General features: G+C 42.2%; 1 long non-coding RNA gene across 1 annotated transcript in view; it reads right to left on the minus strand.

Annotated features, from left to right (window-relative positions):
- Positions 1-19,753, minus strand: part of LOC115029846 — a 38,593-nt gene that overhangs the window by 17,186 nt on the left and 1,654 nt on the right. Inside the window, exon 2 of the long non-coding RNA XR_003835404.1 lies at positions 16,878-17,171. This is a non-coding gene — a long non-coding RNA (uncharacterized LOC115029846). The remainder of the gene's footprint in view (positions 1-16,877; positions 17,172-19,753) is intronic.

Below are 19,753 nucleotides of genomic sequence, written 5' to 3' on the forward strand. Positions count from 1 at the left end.
TCTCTGTGTGTGTGTGTTTCTATGTCTGTAGATATATGTGTGTGTATGCATATACAAGTGGGAGACAAAGGTTAACATTTTCTGAGACAATTTCTCACTGAACCCGGAGTTCACTGATACACCTAGATTGGCTGGCTCCAGCCAATAGATTAGCTAGATCTCCAGCATCTATCTGTGTCCCCATAAGAGGTAGAGTCACAGACCTGTATAGTCACACCCAGGTTCTACTTCGGTGCCAGAGATTCAGACTCAAGTCCTCATGTTTATGAAGCAAGCACTTCACCTAGTGATCCCAACCCTCAAGAGACTGACTTTAGGTTCTCCCAAATCATAAATGATATCTTTAGTGATCCACATTGGTCCTTCCTTCCTGAATTAACTCTGGCCTTCTGTGTGTACTGGCATTTTTGATACATATACCAAACTCATACCTGGTACATACATACATACATATATACATATTCTATACATATACCTGGTACCCTCTAAGGTACCAGAACCTCTAAGTAAGGATCAGAGAATGTAAATTACGACCCTGTAGTTTGTTAAGTGTGTAACCTTGTGCTAGGCACTTTCATAATGAGAGTTTAATTTAATCCTCTATACAATCCTGAATATGTTATTATTCTCAGTTCTGAAAACAAGCAAGAAAAGCACCTTTCATGAATGTAGGATAAGGGAATAAAATGGGAGCAGCTGAGGACATCCATGTGACCCACAGAGGTACAAAAACTGGGTCCCGATTTACTTAACTCGGAAAATAGATCATTATATGTGCCTTAAAGGAGAATAGGAGGGAAGACACTGAATTGAGTAGCAAATATTACAACCCACTATGCACAGTCTGATGCCTGGCAAGGGTTGTTAATTAAAGTGTTTTCTATATTTTCCATCTGAAATGGTAAATGCAGACCAGGCATGCTGGCTCATGCCTGTAATTCTTGGCACTTGGAGGTGGTGAACAGGTGAGATAGGATCATGATTTCAAGAACCAACCTGGGCTACAAAGTGATATTTTATCAATCAATTAAGCATTTTTTTAAAAAAAGGTAAATGCCTAGAGAGGCTGGTTGGACATAGAGTAAAAGCCTAGCCAGGATAATTCACAGCTGCCCTTGGTTGGCATGGAACTTTCTAGCTTTAGACTCCCAAACTCACCACCAATCTTGAGGGTCCTAGAAAGCTAAAGTAGGGCTGAGATAAGAGGCAGGCTGACCTGTGCACAGAGCAGAGTATGTGAGACACACACACATAGGAATGACATATGGAGACAGGACAAACCTATCATGCCAGGAGGAGGGTGCTCTGTCTGTGGCCACTTCTGTCATGTAAAGCCACTTACCTCCAAGGACTCTCAGCTCTCCATAGGTCTGGTAACTCAGTGGGCAGTTTAAGGCCCCCTAGACTTCATACTGCATGTAAAGATGGGATGGAGCTGGGCAGGTGGCAAGAATGCCTTTCAGCAACACTGTGACCTTTGCCCCTAGAAAGTCTCAAAGCCCACTGCTCCCTCATCCCCATCTCTGGGAATCGGGGCTCAGTCCTTTCATCTGTGACTCAGAACCAGCTCAGCCTTTCCCACCTTTGCTTCCCAGAATTCAGGCTGACCCTATGGGCCCCAGTTTGGTATTTCCCAGCTGATTTTAGTTTGGTTCATCATAAGCACTCAGTGCTTAGTCACCTAAAGTCCAGAGCCCCTTGAACTGCCCAGTGAGTCACTAGACCTGTGGGCTTGAGAGTATTCCAGGAGACAAATGGCCTCAGATGGGAGAAAGCGGCTACAGACAAAGCACAGCACTTCCCTTGGGGATTCCCCACCCTTCTCCTGGCATGATAGGTCTGCACCCTCCCTCCGTCTCAATTCTCTTGTTTCTGTATATCTTTTACAGACACATAAACACACACACAGCAAATTATAGAGATGGTTTGATGATATTCTGGAAACTATCTTCTTGGCCTCTGGATAGTCTGACTGTTTTCTTCTTGGAATAGCATGAAGCCAAATTCAGCATGGAGCTTATCAATAGAACTTTACTGTGGTTCCTGCACCCCAACCATGACTGCAGAGCAGGAATCACAGCTGATTTTGATCCTGGTGATTTAGTAACACACATGCGCCCCATATCTCCTCTGTTTTAGTCTCTGTGTAGGAGCCAGCCTGGGAATAGCCACAAGGTTCAGACCAATGTGTTGTTTGAATCCATGTCCACAACATATCTGCTGAAGAAAGTGTTGGAGGTAGCTTAGAAGCAGTCTTAATACCGTGCATGTGTAGGTACCAACAGAACATGAGGGTGGGCAGGCCTTACCCACTCCCTTTCTTTGTGTGTGTATCTTTAGTTTCCTGGCTTCCTAATCTGAACACCAACCTATTTATGTAAATAATGTTTTCTTTTAGAACAGTGTTTTGTGCTATAGTCTCCTCTGTTGGTTACTACATTGATTACTGTTAAGGAATAAATACAATTTCTATTTTGAGTTATTCTAACATGTTTTTTAAGCAAATGTTTTATTGACCATTGTATTACATTCTTTTCTCACCACTGTGACCAAATATCTAATAAAAAACAGCCTAATGTTGAAAGCATTTGTATAGCTCACAGGTGGAGGGAGGCAACACATCTAGTTGGAGGGGGGGGGGGGGGGGGGGGAGGCGTGGTGGCAGCAGGAGCGGAGGCTGCTTGTTCACATTTAGGTAAATCAGGAAGCAGAGAAAGAATCAGAAACACAATCTACCTCCCAGTGACCCACTTCCTTCAGCTAGACTAGACCTTCTTCTACCCCTTTCCACAACACCACATCACACCACACAGCAGCACTGCTGTCAGATCAAACACGGGGACCTGAGGGGACACATTACACCCAAACTGTAACCCAACCCCTCCAGATTCCTTAGGTTGTTGGCTATTACTTAATGCAAAACATATTGAATCCAACTTGTAAAGTCCCTACAACGTTGTTTCATCACTGTTCAATAGGCCAAGATCTAACATTTCATTTGAGGCTCAAGACAATCTTTTAACTGTGTGCTCCTGTAAAAACCAAACCAAAACCAAAACCAAACACACAAAAACTACCATGTAGTTCTAACATGGAGTTGCACAGGCATTGCCATCTAATTGGTGGTATGAGGCCATACCTTGACCACTGGACTCAGCAGAGCAAACACTACACTTTGCAGCTCTGTGTCCAGCACCTGGGGTGGACGGTGATGGCATCATCGGTGTTTTGGTGGGCTTGGATCACCCTGCCCTTCTAGCTCTGTCACTGCAGCAGTGGTGATGTCTCACCCTGGTCTACTCTGCATTCAGAGCTACATCAGTGTCCATTTGTAATACCTCTGATGTCCTGGGTTCTCTACGTGCAAGCTTCGCCAGCACAGCTGTAAGCAGTGACCTCGCAGGGCCTCTTTGCAGGGAATCTGATCCTCAGTGACCTTCTGGAATGTTGGCCCAAACTTCCCTGACTGCTTATGTACTGCATGCATGTAAAATCTCAACCACGTGGATTCCACAAAGTTCTGTTCTAGCTTAAGGTATAGTCGTCCTGGCTTAGGCATAGCTGTAGGTCTTTCAGGGTGTGCAAATCCTTCCCTCACCAGCTGTTTCCCAACAGAGCACTCTGAAGCTAATTTCTCCTGTTATACCCTGGAGCTTTGGAGGAGTGGAGCTTTGCCTTCGCGGTGCTCCTTTACATCCCAGGGCATATGTCAATACTTTGCCTATGACACTGATATCTTGATCAGCCCTTCTGCAAACAGAGCTTCACACACCTTTCCCACTGAACTGCACAGATTCCATCTTTTCTCCCTCTGCTTTTCACTATCCCCCACCACTGTTAGCTAGAAATGAATCTTTTCTTATTCAAAGAAATTTCCTATATATTGATAATCCTTTAAAATTTAGTTTTATTTTGTTGCTTAATATATAATCAAAATTTAAAACTATTATAATTATTGAAAAATATGTTTTTCTATCAGATGGGCATAGCCGTCTATATGAAACTGTTAGATTGTTTGGTACCTGTAACCCCTGTATCATGAATTCATGGCCAGCCTAAATTGCATAGTATTACCCTCTCTATACCTGAAGAGAGACTATTTTAGGACACATTTATTGGCTCCAGTTTTGTTACTGAAAACTGCCTGGCTCACAAACTTTGTGGCCAGGGTCCCTTCTGCAGTACTGGAGACAACATCAGGGAGCCAGAGGGATGCCCAGAGACTCTCAACAGCCAGCCCTGCCGGGGAAGTTGTGGAACCTTGTTCCTCAGATGAGTAATTCTGGGGCATGGTTTCTGTCTCCCCATGGGCCTGAATGCCAGTTGCCCACAGTGCTAACACAGCTTGGCTTCCTTAATTTCTTTCTGTCATGTCTCTCATGAGAATGTCCTCTCATCTCAGGAACACAGGACAGTCTTCCTCCATCAGTATGACAAGTCTGGTGTCTTCCACTGAGTGCTCTGAACATTGACTCTGAGTCTATTTCTGCTAACTTTAGTATTTGTTTCTTTATCCTTGACATTCTTCAATTTTATAGTTAAGGCAAACCTGTGATTTAGAATTTAAATTTCTAATTTATGCATAAGTGTGTATTGTGTATATGCAACATGTATGCAGGTGTCTACAAGGCCATAAGAGAGGATTAGCTCCCCAGGAACAGGAATTGTGCATGGTTGTGAGCCACACAACATGGGTGCTGGGAACTAAACAATCGTCTTTTGGAAAAGGAGCAACTACTGATTAATACAGAGAATGCTCTGCGTGTGTGCGTGCACACACACACACACATGTGCACATATATACACAGCATCTAAAACCCTTGTATATTTATCTATAAAACAATTATAACAATTTCCTATAGGACAGTGGTTCTCAACCTTCCTACTGCTTTGACTCTTTAATACTAATGTTTTCTATGTTGTGGTAACCCCACTCATAAAATTATGTTTGTTGCAACTTCATAACTGTAGTTTTGATACTGTGATGAATCATAATGTAAATATCTGATATGCAGGATATGAGATATAGGATCCCAGTCAAAGTGTCGTTTGGCCCCTAGGTTGAGAACCTTGTTACAGGACTATCACCACCACCTGATAAGCTCTTTGTCTGTCCTTTTCCTCCAAAATGTTGCTATTAGGATAGAGGTTTTGTCTAATGGTCACTACCATATTCATTTAGATGGGCCGTACAGAGTGTGGTTCACATGTGCCACTAAAGACAATGGAACAACCTGGACAATTCAGTGAGTCAGCACAAAGCAGGATGTCTGTTCTGTCTGCTCAGAACAAATTTTAAATAAGCTCAAAAAAGATCACAGTTGAGCTAACCAAACAGGTGGAGGTATACAAAAACACTCAGGACTAAGTGTGGATGTTCAGATGCAAGCATATCCAGCACCCTGCAGGCTGAGCCAATAGACACATGGTATGTGAGACCCAAGTACATCCTGACTCCTTCCATGGTAGCTGCCTACCCCTCATGTGCTGTCCAATCTCCCCATTGTTGCTGTGTTATCATACAACCAACAGAAATACTACCATTGTGAAGTCACCAAACTGTCCTGAGTCACATCTTCACAGTTGTCACAAAATTTGGTCTGCGTCTTTTCTTACAGAATATTTTATCCTATTTTCTTGCCTTTGCTCCTTTGGTTTCCTGACCAGCTACTAATTTTTCTTCAGATCCTTACTTAAACATGGGCACTGCTGAGAACTGTTTCCTCCACTCCAGAGTCAGGGGTAATGGTGTGTGTGTGTGTGTGTGTGTTGTCTGTGTTTATGTGCCTGTGAGTGTGTGTGATGTGTGTTTCCTCACAGTACCCACTCACCTCTATATAGTGTTTATTACACATATTCCAAGTTGTACATTTATGGCTGTCTTCCTCAAACTACAGAGATCCTATGTTAGTTTGTTTTATCAGTGTGATAAGCACTTAATGGAAATGACTTTAAAGGGAAAGGGTTCAATCCTGCTCAAGATTTCAGAGGTTTCACTCAGCACTAATCGTGGTGCCCAGGAGGCAGAGACAACCTGTTTTAGCTGGCTTTGCTTGGGTCATCCCAAGATCTTCTCACCCACACTCACAGAGGGTCTTACCCTCTTTACCAGTCCTGTCTGGAAACCCCACACCAAGGAGAAGGGGGTGTAAAGTAGCCCTATAGATACCTCTCTGCCCACTAAAGACAATTATGGAGATTAACTCTCAGAGTTCTCAAAGACAAGGCCTGGGAGCCAGAGATGGTCCAGCATGATGTGCATTGACTTCTCACAGACACTCACCGAAAAAGAAAAGAACGATCGACAGGCTCCACACGCCAGTGAGATCACAACAGCCTAATGTGATGGCTTTACACAGGTTGGGTCTTATGTAAGATTGTATGTTGGCTCAACAAGCAGGAGAACTTCAGGACAGAGAGGGGGGTCTTGGCATCCCAGCAGAGATAAACAAGATTAAGTCAAAGGCAGCTTGAAACTGTCAAATAGTTAGGATTTGGGCTTACAGTTCCAGTTTTTCCTTTCTGGTGCTTTCTCAACTCCTGCCATGCAGACCCTTATTTGTGCTGGCTCCAAGCTACCCCCCTCCCTTCCCACCTGCCTCCTCTTTACTGTACCTCCAGCTTGCCATACATCTAGGAGTTTCAGAAGCTAACTGGTCCAGAAAGAGTGATGGACAGAGGATGTTTTCAAAAATTCTGACACCGTGGTCCATAAGAAGCTGACTGCTTCTTACGCTAGTTATAGAGTATAGGATTCATCAATTACTATGAGGAGAACTCTGTGTGTGTGTGTGTGTGCGCGCGCGTGCAAAGTCAGACTATGAGAAACATTGAGATATTAAGAAGAAAATGTCTACCTCAGTTTCTTTGAATTAGGGCTGATGTTCGGTTCACTCCAATCCATATGTACATAGCTTTTTTCCCCCAGCAAATGAAATGCATTATTATTCCTTTGGGCCAGCTATTCTTAGAGCTTTGTTCTCTATAATGGAAGAGATACCCTGGGGTGATATATTTTCAACTCTACATCCTCAGAAATCTATACTGATGCTAATAGAGGTACCCATTTCTCCTACAAGAACCCCTCTGTGACAAAAGTATGTTTGGGTATTGCTTAATGCACTGGTAATAAATATATACAGCCATGGAACATTGCAAAAGCCCTAGTAGCCTGTTATTTGCCATAATTACAGATTGTGAGTGGACATTTTAAAGAGAAGCTTACAAGTTAGTTGTGCTTTCTGGTAGTAATTACCTCCCACAAACATGACTCACTTAGGCAGCTTAATGCAAAAGCCAGTGTCCCAAAATCAACAGTCTTATAAATAAGTCTCTGAATCACAAACTGCACAAATGTTTAAGTATCTCTTCTCAAAGGCAGCTTCAGAATTGAGATTTTATACATTAAAATACCTTAGGAGGAAAAGTAAAAACAAAGAAACAAAGAAGATTCTGGAAGCTTCCCTACACTGTGCTGAGGCTTTTTGTCCTTTGGAAGTCACATCTTCTCTGACAGACCCAGACTGCAATGCAGGGGTACATGCATGCTACTAATCCAGGGGGAGGGATGGCAACTGCTGCCTGCTCTAGTGTGGATAATTGGGTTTGTTCTGAATGATACTCACAGGGCATCCTGTTATGGCAATATAGAAACACGGATGCTTGGGGTGGGACTTCTTGGGAGCCTCATGGGTAATACAACATATTACTGAGGAATCTTGGTTGTGTTGGCTGGGAATGCTGAACAAAGAATCGCCCGAGCCAGATGGAATCGTTCATATTTTGGGAAAGCTCATTCAAAGTCATTGTGTATCTCAAAGAGCTTTGGCCTTGCAATACATAGAACATTTTTTAAGTATGAAGGAAGTGCATTCTGGAATGGATATATCTGCTCTCTGACATCATCCTCTCACTCTTCCTTTCTTTAATGCGAAATCCCAACAAGTTTATTCCTGTCTTACAAAGGGAGAGATATTTACTAGAGGAGTGTTCTAGCCTTCCTGTATCCATGTGTTTCAGAGCATCATGTGAATCACACATGTCGATCTGCGAGTGGAATGAAGGCAGAATTCTGTTCATCTGTGTTTAAAACATGCAATCAATCACATGTCTATCCATCTCTGCCTTTCTTTGGATTAAAAATAGCCGCATGGGGCCAGTTTAGCACCGAATTCTACAAAACATTTGGTGTCAGAAGGGAATGTCCTCTGTGAGAACTGTTTCTCAGGTTTGTCTGAGTTTGCTATCTACATTGTTCCTAGTTATTTTCATATCCCCGGCTGCTGTGGCTGCATTCCCTTCACTTGGAAGGATCCAGAGAAATGCAAGCTTCCCCTGTGGCCAAGCCTAAAATCCTTGCCAAGAATGCTGAACTGGTGAAGGTCACTAAATACTACCAGACAGACTAAGCACAGTAAATAATGTTGCTGCACATAGAATAGCCCACTGCAATGGGATTTCTTGGAGAAATATGATATCATATAATAACACAAGTGCATCTAGATATGGAGTAAAGTAGCAAGGTACACCCCTGGCAATTCTGTGGTTAGACAGCAACCAGCCAGAAACCCAGAACAGCCCAGAATAATCACCATGACAAACACTTGGTATCTTTGGTTACACAAATTAGGTTCCTGTGTAGAAGTCCAACTGGGAAATTTCCACCTGGCTCTATTAGAAAGCCTTTGGGTGAGATGAGAAGTGAGACCCACAGTAATTTTCTTGAAAGTGAAATGATCATAGGCAACTGACATTCACACTCACAGCCCTTCAAAGGATGGGTCAAGCTCCTTTCTGTCTCACTGGAGATGCTTCAGTGGTACCCAGGATGCTGCTTCTGGCCCAGGAGAGTTTGAGTTTTAGGAAGTGAGGAGGCCAAGAGAAGGGTAAGTAGTTTGGAGGATCACACTTTTAAATAAAAATGAATTGGAGCTAAGGAAAGAACTCAACAGTAATTTGTTAAGTTTTTAAATATCTAAGAGTACAACTTGCCTGGAAGCCAATCAAGAGAGGATGGCTCAGAGGCGGCTATCTGGCCTTCTAATTCCCTGGATGCCTTGCATGGTTCCTAAAGACAATAGCAAATGATTTGGACTGCTCAAATGAAATCAACTTGTCTTCCTTTTCTCTAAGTTAGGTATTCTCACCTAAGATAGATGTTAGAGCAGTGCTAACATCAGGAGGCAATATTTCTTTATTGATGAGTGAGACCAATGCCCCTTCATACACACAATTGTTAATTTTATTGTAATGGAAGAAATATAGAGATTGTAAGTGACATGTGCTCAGAAATAACGAACTCTCTCTGTGAGTTATCAACATACTCCATGATGGGGAAAAAAAATCCAGATAGTATAATGGTCCAATTTTGCCTCTTGTCAAATGTGCTCAGCCTGGCTTTACCTCTCCCAGTTACCTGGCATTGGTCTGACAGCACAGGAGACATGAGTGCTAAGTCATGTTCAGCTCCTACGTGTGCAGCATCAGCTTCCAGCTAGCAATAGTTTAACCAATGCAAGAGGAGAGTCCATCAGTAAAACCTTACTTCTGCCTCTGATTCAACTAGCTTAAGAAGATATGTATACAAATCCTCAAGGAACATCTTGTGGGATAGATCTCCCCATTGCACAGACCAGCAACAACAAGTGAATACCTTTTCCTCTTGTCTCTCTCCTTCATGCTTGTTGACGCTTATGGTGACGCTAATGGAAATCCCAATTGTTATGACCCAAACTTTCTAGAGAAGCCAAACTAAAATACATTTGCATGTGTGGCTCACCTGGAAGATAAGCCATTACAAAAGAGAATTGAATTCTTTTTTTTTTTTTTTTTTTTTTTTTTTTTTTTTTTTTTTTTTTTTTTAGACAGGGTTTCTCTGTGTAGCCCTGGCTGTCCTGGCACTCACTTTGTAGACCAGGCTGGCCTCGAACTCAGAAATCCGCCTGCCTCTGCCTCCCGAGTGCTGGGATTAAAGGCGTGCGCCACCACGCCCGGCGAGAATTGAATTCTTATATTAAAAGAAAACTGGATATTGGGCCAGTGTAGGTCAACCAGTGGAAGCAAAGGCCCCCTCTGGTACAGATGTTGAAAAGGCGATGTTGTGCAAATGTATGTGTGTGGGGGCAGAGCCATGGAACATCTCTGTACCAAAACTGTTCTCAAAAACAATTTATTAACACCACCAAGAAAAATGTTACAAAAGCTCACTATTTTATAAGCATTAGATAATTAACTCATGGTTGTCAAATAAAAAGCACACTGCCAGATGTGGCATGTCTCCCCTCCAGGTTTTGGTCAGGAGTGTCCTGGTGACCCCAAGAACTTCACTTTAATGCTCTTGATTACCCTCTAGAACTTGATGTTAAACACACTGCTCACAGGACATGGAAGAATCAAGTTGATTTTGACCTTGAGATGTCCAGCTCTCATAGCCTGAACGATGTTACACAGCCTGTTGAAGGGAGAGGTCAGTCTTAGCCTTGTGAACTGAAATAATGACCAGTGTGACAAGGTATGCCAGTGGGCACTATAGTGGCACAGGTGTTACAGGGACAATCAACTGCTTCTTCTTAGATTTAAGGCCCACTCCACAAGAAGAAACACATACCTGATACAGTTGGGGAATTCATGGCCCCAAGGGTGAACCTATTCCATTAATTTGCTACATGGACTTAGTATCAAATTGCTCTGAAAATCTGTTTCTCTCCGTTTGTAGATTACTGTCTGGTGGTTAATGCAGAAAGTCACAATTGAAATACAGATAGTATCTGTCAGGTACTCAGCTACTAAAGGCACATCTGTAACACCAAGACTTCACTGCTAATGAGAGGATGGCAAGGCTGTAAGAGCCAAAGATTGGGGAGGACTAGAGTAAGAAAGTCTCTTCTGGACATGGGGGGATCCTTGGGAACTCACAGCAGCCATGGTTGCCCGTGCAAAACCTGCCAAGATCAAGTCAGTCAGTATGCTATCTTAGAACAGGGAGAGGCTCATGATCTTCCACCATAGAATGAGGATAGATGATAGCTCCTGGGAGAGTCGGTTTTCTTTAGGATTGTGGCTCCTGGTAAGTATAACATGCTCCACCCCCACCCCAGAGCATATGGGCAGCACAAATTAGAGTCAATGGGTTATTTTTTAAATAAAATTTAAAAAAGAGAGACAGGTTATGAAGTTTGGATTCATAGAGGTGGAGGATGGGTCTGGGATAAACTGAGATGAATGCAATCAAGAAACACTTATGAGCAGGGGTAGCTCATGGAAGAGCTAGGAGTCAATGATTAAAATACATTTACAAAATGCTCAAACAATTAAAATATTTTAAGTGTTAATGAACTAGCCTAAGTATTAAACTGAAACTTCAGTGACAGTGTGCTCTTTCTTGAGAGGACAACTAAATTCATGTACTAGACTCTGAAGTATCTGAGCTCTTATCACCATGATAGCCTGTTTACTAGCTGTCCTTTGCGTCATCACCTTTGGGACTGAAAATAAACATGAAAAATAAAGTTTTCTAAATTTATCCAGCTAGTGTATTGGAGAGTTGAGAGTTGAACTTTTTAACAAAGGAAATACACAGGAATATGGGTAAAAATGAAGTGTATAAGACTAAGCATATAATATACACATGTGCATACACACATGCACACACACATGTACGCACACAATGTTAACATGCTCTAGGGATGGTAGCACAAACCCGTAATCTCAGCAAGTTTCTCAGCAAGAAACTAATGCCTCTCAAGTCTGAGGTCAGTCTGGGCTACACCGAGTGATTCTGGACATAAGAAACCCTGCGCAGTGGAACCATGCACCATTTTGGAGCTGGTGTAAGGCAGCTCAAGTCCCTAAAGAGATGAAAAGATGAATCCAACTCCTAACAGCTGTTTCCAGGCTCAAATGGAAAGCAACTTTTCTGTGTTTTAAAATGTTTGCTGTACGGTGCCAAGCACAAGGCTGCGCATTCACTATTTCCCTTCGGCTCTGGGCTCTTAAGGACAGTGCACATACAGCTGTGCTTCTGGGTGGAGCCCACGTGACTCACTCATCTACTGGAATGTGAGGACATCATCTTCCTTTCTCTCTGCTTTTGCACTCCAGAATTTGAATCGCCCATAGTCAACCAATGTCTGAAAATATTGTTTTTTGAGTCAAGGCAGAAAACACATCATGTAACTTTTATTTCTGTAAATCATAGTTGTCTTATTTTATTAGCATCAATTGTTATTAATCTCTTACTGTGCCTAATTTATAAAGTGAATTTTATCAGACATATGTTTATAAGAAACAACAGGGTTTGGTACGCACTTTTCGTGGTCGTAGCGCTTTCTGAAGGGCTCAGAGAGGATCACTGCAGCTCTCTAGGGGATGGCCACTGCATCACACAAACTCTTCCCAGCCTGGGTCTGTGATTCCAAGAGCCACTTCCTCTTTCTCTTGGTTGGCCGCCTGCAAAGGACCCTACTGGCCCAGGAGGCAGCTGATCCACTAGAGGAAGAACCCAGATTCTCGGAGTTGCAGAGGGAGAGCCCTTCACAACATTCAGAAGGAGGGTTGTGATACTATGAAACAAATCTTTTACTGTGTTACTTCATAATCAAACTCCTGAATACTGAGACTTACGTCTTTGCTAAGGACTAAGATGTCCTTGCTATTATTGAGCCATGAAATGCAATCCAAATAAAACAAAGCAATGTTGGCTTTTAGGTTCAAGATTTGAAATGTCTGTGGTTTGTTTTGGTTGTTGTTTTAAACTTCCTTGAAATTCTATGTGACCCCAAGAAAATGAGTAACAAATCATGACAGGAAAAAAAAAAGAACCAACCACCCCAACAAATGCTGGTGCTGGTGCACACTGGTGTTAACCACAGTTGGGCTAGAGTGCCCTTGCATCTTGATAACTGATGAACCACACTGGACACTGACCCCAAGCTATGACACTGCAGCTTCTTAAACCAAGGGTCATGACTCTTAAAAAATTCACAGAAAGTTTGTCAGCAGTGAAAGGTTTCTGAGTGCACAGCAACCAAAAATTAATTCAAAATCCAACAAGTACTGAGGCAGAGGGTTTCTGGCAGCCCTTGTCCATGTCCTATCAAGCAGCTGCACTTGAGCCTTGGTTCTGAACCCACAGCACACACCCACTGTCTGGTGTCACCACATCACATGACTCCAGCTCAGATCTGCATCTACTGTGTTTTTAAATGCAGCATTTTACTGTACATGGAGGTCTTGATTCTTAAGAGAAATATAATGGCTTGATTATGAAAAAACAAAGATTTAATGTTTTCCTACCATCATTCCTCAGTCTTAGTCTCAAATCAGTACATCTTGGGGTTGTATTGTGTGAGAATGTTTACTTTAAAGGGGAATTTGATGCTTAAGTTGCTTATGTGAGCTTTATTTTTTTTTAAATCACTAAATGTTTGAAGGGAAATGATTTGATCAGAACATATTGTATATGTGTATGAAATTTCCAAACAAACAATAAATAAAAATATACTTTAAAACTCATTAAAAGAATTTTGTTTGGAGTTAGGATAGACTTTCTAATAGTTCTGGAAATGATGTTTTAACTACTACTGCCACTTTTCAGTATTATTTGTGGGTACTCTCAGCGTTGCTGAGGACTGTGCACCTCTGAAAAGTGTTGAGGATGGTCTACACAGTGCAGTGTTAAATATTCAGCTGGGAATTAATTCTCTATGGAAAAGTAAACAAGTTCACCCATCCCATTAACCTGTACATTTGCCTTTCTCCTTAATGAATGATAAAAATATATGTACAGCAAGAAGTGGTTTTCCAAAGGCGGGGCAGGGTAGCAGTAGGAAGGAACTCATGCATATGTGTGCATGTGTTTGTGTTGCAGGTGGATTTGTCTGTACTTGAGCACGTGGAACCCAGAGATTGACATTGGGAGCCCTCCTATTTCACTATCGTATTTTTGTAACAAGGTCTATCACTGAACCTGGAGCTTACTGCTTTGGCTGTCAAGAAGCCCCTAGGAGTCTCTGGTCTCTGCCTTCCCCAGGACTATGGTTACAGAGACACACTGAAGCCCCAGACATTTGCATGGATGGTGGGATCTGAACGCAGGGCCTTATGCTTGTGCAGCACGTATTTTGCACCCTGAGCTATCTCCCCACCTTCTCCTCTAATCCAACCCTACCCAAAGAATTGCTTGAAAGTAAATTTCTTTATGATTACCAGTAAATGTTTGACTGAGTGCCTGTTTTATATTCCTACATACCTGGGGCCACCAAAATTCTTCTGGTAAAATGGGCCATATGTGAGAAAACTTAAGAAGCCCTGTGCACTTCCTAGTCTTCCTCTGCCCTATTTCATATCTGAGGACTCAGTCAGCCGGTAACCTTTGCCACTGACTTCCTCAGCCTAACAATGCTTTTGTGATTCATCCTACTGTTGCAGATTGTTGTTTTGATTTCTTGGATTCCTGGATTCTCTTCTTTCCAGTATTAAAATTTCCTAAGTTCTATCAGGGCACTGACTTTGCTAGTGTGGCTCTGAGGTTGAGTTCACTCCAGGGAAGAGGGAGCAGAATGGTCTAAGGGATTCCAGGTCACCTCCCTAAAGGACAAGGTCTTGCCTTCCTTTCTTCTTCCTGCTGTATTGGAAGCATGGTTATGCAAACAGTCTTGAGCACGTGCTTGGAGCAGCAGAATGCCCCCCCCCCCACCCCACTGGTTCAGACATGTTCAGTTGCAGATTCACTACATGGAAAGAATAAACATCTGTCCTATTTGAGCTGTGTTATAGACACAAAGTAACCTGACAAATCCATTTTCTATGAAGCCTGGAGAGACCGTGCCTGTACCACTCCATGGCTGCTCTATGGGGACCACAGTTTACCAGGATCAAAATGGAATGAATGAATGATTGAATGAATGAATTCCAGGTAAGTTGTAATACTAGTGCTGGGAAATTTTTTTCAACCTAGTTTTATTTTTGTTTTAGAGACATAATGTTATTGTATTGCCCAGATTGGCCTTGAATCCCTGGGCCTGATCTTCCTGCTTCAGCTGCCCTGGTAGTTAGAACTATAGGCATGTGGCACCAACTGAAGTCTACTCTGTAAGGTAAAAAGTATAGAAAATGGAACGACTTAGGAAGATGACTCTTAGAATGCTAAGTAATGCTTTGTTTGCTTTGAGTTTTCTAAGTGTTATAGAATCATAAGAATTATGACTAAAGAATATGAATTGACCATTGAAAACAATTTGACATCCAAATGTATGCTTTCTCCTTTCTAAGAAATGTCAGCTTGTAATGGAACTACAATTTAACTGTGAAAATCGAAGTACACTTAATGATGTTTAAATTTTACATGTAAGCTAGTAGGAATCACATTGAAAAGTATAAATTCATCCTCAGTGAAATGAACTTGATTCTTTGGTGCCAAAATGCATATTTAAAAAACGGATAAACTTTGTAAATCTATTGCATATTGTTCAGAAACATTAGTTACATTAAAAATAAGATTAGTTTATTTAGCTCATCATTTAATCACTGTGATTACCATAATGACCCAGAATAGAAAAGATCAACAGGACTTCATGCTGGCCCCCAAATGGGATTTCTATGGCTGAGCCCCTTCTGCTCTGATGCCATTCGGATGGCAAGGCTTTGAAGAAAAGCTATTCTTTTTTGAAAACCCAAAGAAACAATCGTATACAGTCCAAAAGTTAATATGTAATCTGAATTCTAGAGTGGCAGTATCTTGGATCTTGAATGGCTCTCCAAACCCATATGCTGCAGGTTCGGTGCCCAGGGCAGCTCCTTTGGGAGGTGCTGGAGTCTTTAAAAAGAGGAACTTCCTGGTGAGTCTCTAGATCACTGGGAGGGTAAGTCCTGGAAGGGACTGTGTAGCCTTTCCTCTCTCTGTTCCCTGGCTCATTGGGTGAGTAGTTTTGCTCTGCTGTGCACGTACCACAGAACCAAATCAATGGCTTTAACCAATCACAGAGCGGAGACCTTAAAACTGTGAGTGCAAAGGAAGCTGTTTCTGACCTTTTGTTACTGCAGCAGAACGATGACTGATGTGAGGAGTGGGGGTAGATCTGGGTTACACTACAGCAAAGCAGTGTGGTTGGTCTTGGGACCCCCAGAGGAGCTGCGGGACTCCTGAGCATCTCACTGGATACAACAGCACTCACAACAGCTCAGCACCAAGGGCACAACCGTTTACTGAGGTCAAATACACCATCGACCAGAACACTCACCTTTACTGATTTTCCAGCTCTTAAAAAAGTGTATCTTAGCAAATCAGTTTCTTTTCCTCATGGGTGTCATTTTAAATATAATAATTGATTAGCATCCTTTTAGCTTAATAAACTGTAAATGTTGTTCCTGCACTGTGCTTACATCAATATCTCAAATGACTCACCATTTAGGATAATGAAAAATCACTTATGGCCATTTACATAGCTGCCTTGTAAATTTAAAGTAGCTATCCATCATGACAAAATTATATGAAATTATTAAAATGGTATTTCATTGTGCTTAAAATAGTCATCCTGGTGTGAATTCTGAGTGAGTTAAATACATTTCTCAATAATTTCTCCTAAAAAGCCCTAACATACCGTTATTTGCAGCAGAATTTCAACAAATAATGGTTATTTGCTCCACAATAAAAACTAGAGTGGCTGTTTGACATTTAGAATTGAAAATGGAAAGTTCTTTTCATCCACTGCCTGTCTTTGGGATTGCATTTTTTCTTAATATTTCATTTTCCTGTGAGAGACTCTGCCAGTTTTCCTGACTTTGGGCTACAGGGACTTGGAAAATTCTTGTGGAAGACAATAAATCCTGTGAAGAAGGCTTGCCTGCCCAAGGGTAGCCTTCTTGTTCACTCTACTTACCTCTTGCATGGGGAGAGATAGAAGAAGTGGAGTGGGAATGGGAGAGACAGAGATGCTGAAGACACTGTGGAAAGAAGAGCCAAAGTGGAGCAGTCTGTCTGTAGGGTCTTCCAAGGCAGTGTGGCTCTGGAGCTGCTGGGAGGGACAGATGGTCCCAGGAGAAGTTCACACCACCTGGAACTGGCAAACAAGATCAGGTGCGGTGACGGGCAACTGTTGGCTTCTGTATCTTTGCAGAACCAGATGCTTTCTTGGACTTTTAGATTAATTCCAGGTCCAAGGAGCAAAGGAATGCTAGAACGGAAGTGTGGGACATGAGAAATGAGAAGAGGCATGGATTTTAAGGCCCTAGTATTTAGCACATGGATGTTACAGGAAGCAAGCAGCTGACCTGGGAATTCAAGTCTCATGGTCTGAGCCTGTATCTCTAAGTGAGACATGATGTTCAGAGCATGGCCCCCATCCCCAGGCCTATCTTACTTCTGTGTTTGTCCCAAAGCCACGGGGCTAGTAGGGAATGAGAGTGACACTAGTGACACTAGAGAAACTAGTGACAATCTCTATATTCCCTGGCTCAGGCCAGGCCCTTCAGCCGTCCACCTGGACACATGCAGATTATAACCCACTACTGGCTTAAGAGTTATTTACTGAGGTTCACTGTAACAAGTGTTTAGCAAAATAAATGCACATGCCCCCCCTACCCCTGTGAGAATGTGTCTTAGTTTCTTTCTTTCTTTCTTTCTTTCTTTCTTTCTTTCTTTCTTTCTTTCTTTCTTTCTTTCTTTCTTTCTTTCTCTCTCTCTCTCTCTTTCTGTCTCTCTTTCTTTCTTTCTTTCTTTCTTTCTTTCTCTCTCTCTGTCTCTCTTTCTTTCTTTCTTTCTTTCTTTCTCTCTCTCTCTCTCTCTTTCTCTCTCTCTTTCTTTCTTTCTTTCTCTCTCTCTCTCTCTTTCTCTTTCTTTCTTTCTTTCTTTCTTTCTTTCTTTCTTTCTTTCTTTCTTTCTTTCTTTCTTTCTTGGATGTTTTATGTATTACATTTCAAATGTTATCCCCTTTCCTGGTTTCCCCTCTGGAACACCCCCGCCCTTAGTTTAGTTTCTACAACTGTGATAAACACCATGAGTGTAAGCAACTTGAAGAAGAAAGGGTTTATGTCACCTGACAGCTTAGAGTCTTTCATGATGTCAGAGAAGGAACCTGGATGCAGAGACTGAAGCAGAGGCCATAGAGGAAAACTACTCACTAGCTTGCTCCATCTGGCTTGCTTGGCCTGCTTCCTTATAGCACCCAGGTGGCCATGCTCTCCAACAGCAGCTGACCTTGGTTTATAGTGAGCTGACGATAACAACAACAGTAATTGCACACAGAGGGCCATGGTGGCACTGAAGTCACTGTTACAAGCTCAGAATTTCAGGAGTCTTTCTTTTCCCCACGGTTCTCACTGTAGCAGTGCTGTCTCTGAGCCTTGTGCTGGGTTTACTATCAACACTTTGCCCAGATGTACGAGTCCCCCACATTATTTGAAACGTTTATCTTCTCGAATTGTTAAGCATACACTCTAACAAGTCTTATTAAAAAAGAATAGGCTGGAATTGAAGCTTTTATACCAGTGCACCAGACTGTCCTACCTGAATCATCTATGTGATGGTTTGTATATGTTTGGATCAGTGAGTGGCACTATTTGGAGATGTAGCCTTGTTGGAGTAGGTGTGTCACTGTGGGTGTGGGCTTTAAGACCGTACTCATAGCTAGCTGCCTGAAAGCCACTAGCCGACTTCAGATGAAGATTTAGAACTCTCAGCTCTGTTGTACCATGCCTGCCTAGATGCTGCCATGCTCCCACCTTGATGATGTTGGACTGAAACTCTGAACCTGTAAGCCAGCCCCAATTAAATGTTGTCCTTTATAAGACTTGCCTTGGTCATGTCATGGTGTTTGTTCACAGCAGTAAAACCCTAAGACAATCTATAATATCACCCTCAAGGGAGAACTACAGAAATAATATTTGGCTACTGAATGCATCATATTCCATCTAAGACTTATGCTTTGCAATAGCTTTATGCAGTAGGTTCTGGTATTATCCCATTTCATGATGGGTCAGAGTCTCAGATGTCAAGTATAGTCACTCATACATTGACACACACACTTACAGTGGCAGGATTTGAATAGTGCAGCCTGAATTCACTCCTATTGTAGGTGACATTATGCTGTCTCTGTCCAAGTCCCTCAGTTTGCAGCAGCCGCATGTGTGCATAGTGACTGAGTGGGGATTGCATAGGTTTCATTTTCTGAAATGGAGGTTCTCACTATGTAGACTAAGAAGGGCTTGTAATCACAGGCTTGTGCTACCATACCCAAATAACACAGACTTGAAAGTCAACTCAAGACTGAGTATAATTTCAGCTCATAGGTTATGCAGTTTTCTGTATGACTTAAATGACTCGGCTTCCTCACTGATAAAATAAGAACAGAAATGACTGCCTTGCCAAGTCCAAAAGGTCAACACAGGTGCGTGGGAAGGGCCTAAGCATATACAAGTCACAGTGGGCACTCAGTCTGAGAAAATGCCTTCTCTCTTTCCCCTTGGCTGTCTGCTATTTTTTTTTTGAGATATGATTTCCTTGTATAATCCTGGAATTCATTATGTAGACCAGGTTGTCCTTGAACTTGTAAAAATCCTCCTGCCTAAGCCTCCTTACGTGCTTGCCACATCTAGCCCTTCCCTTTGGTTTTGACCCAGTCATTTAATCTGGCTGATGGTCAGTAGTCCTTTCTCCGTTTCTTTCTTTCTCTCTCTTTCTTTCTTTCTTTCTTTCTTTCTTTCTTTCTTTCTTTCTTTCTTTCTTTCTTTCTTTCTTTCTTTCTTCCTTCCTTCCTTC

The sequence above is a fragment of the Mus caroli genome, chromosome 18 (genome assembly GCF_900094665.2).
Source record: "Mus caroli chromosome 18, CAROLI_EIJ_v1.1, whole genome shotgun sequence".
Taxonomy (NCBI): Eukaryota; Metazoa; Chordata; class Mammalia; order Rodentia; family Muridae; genus Mus; species Mus caroli.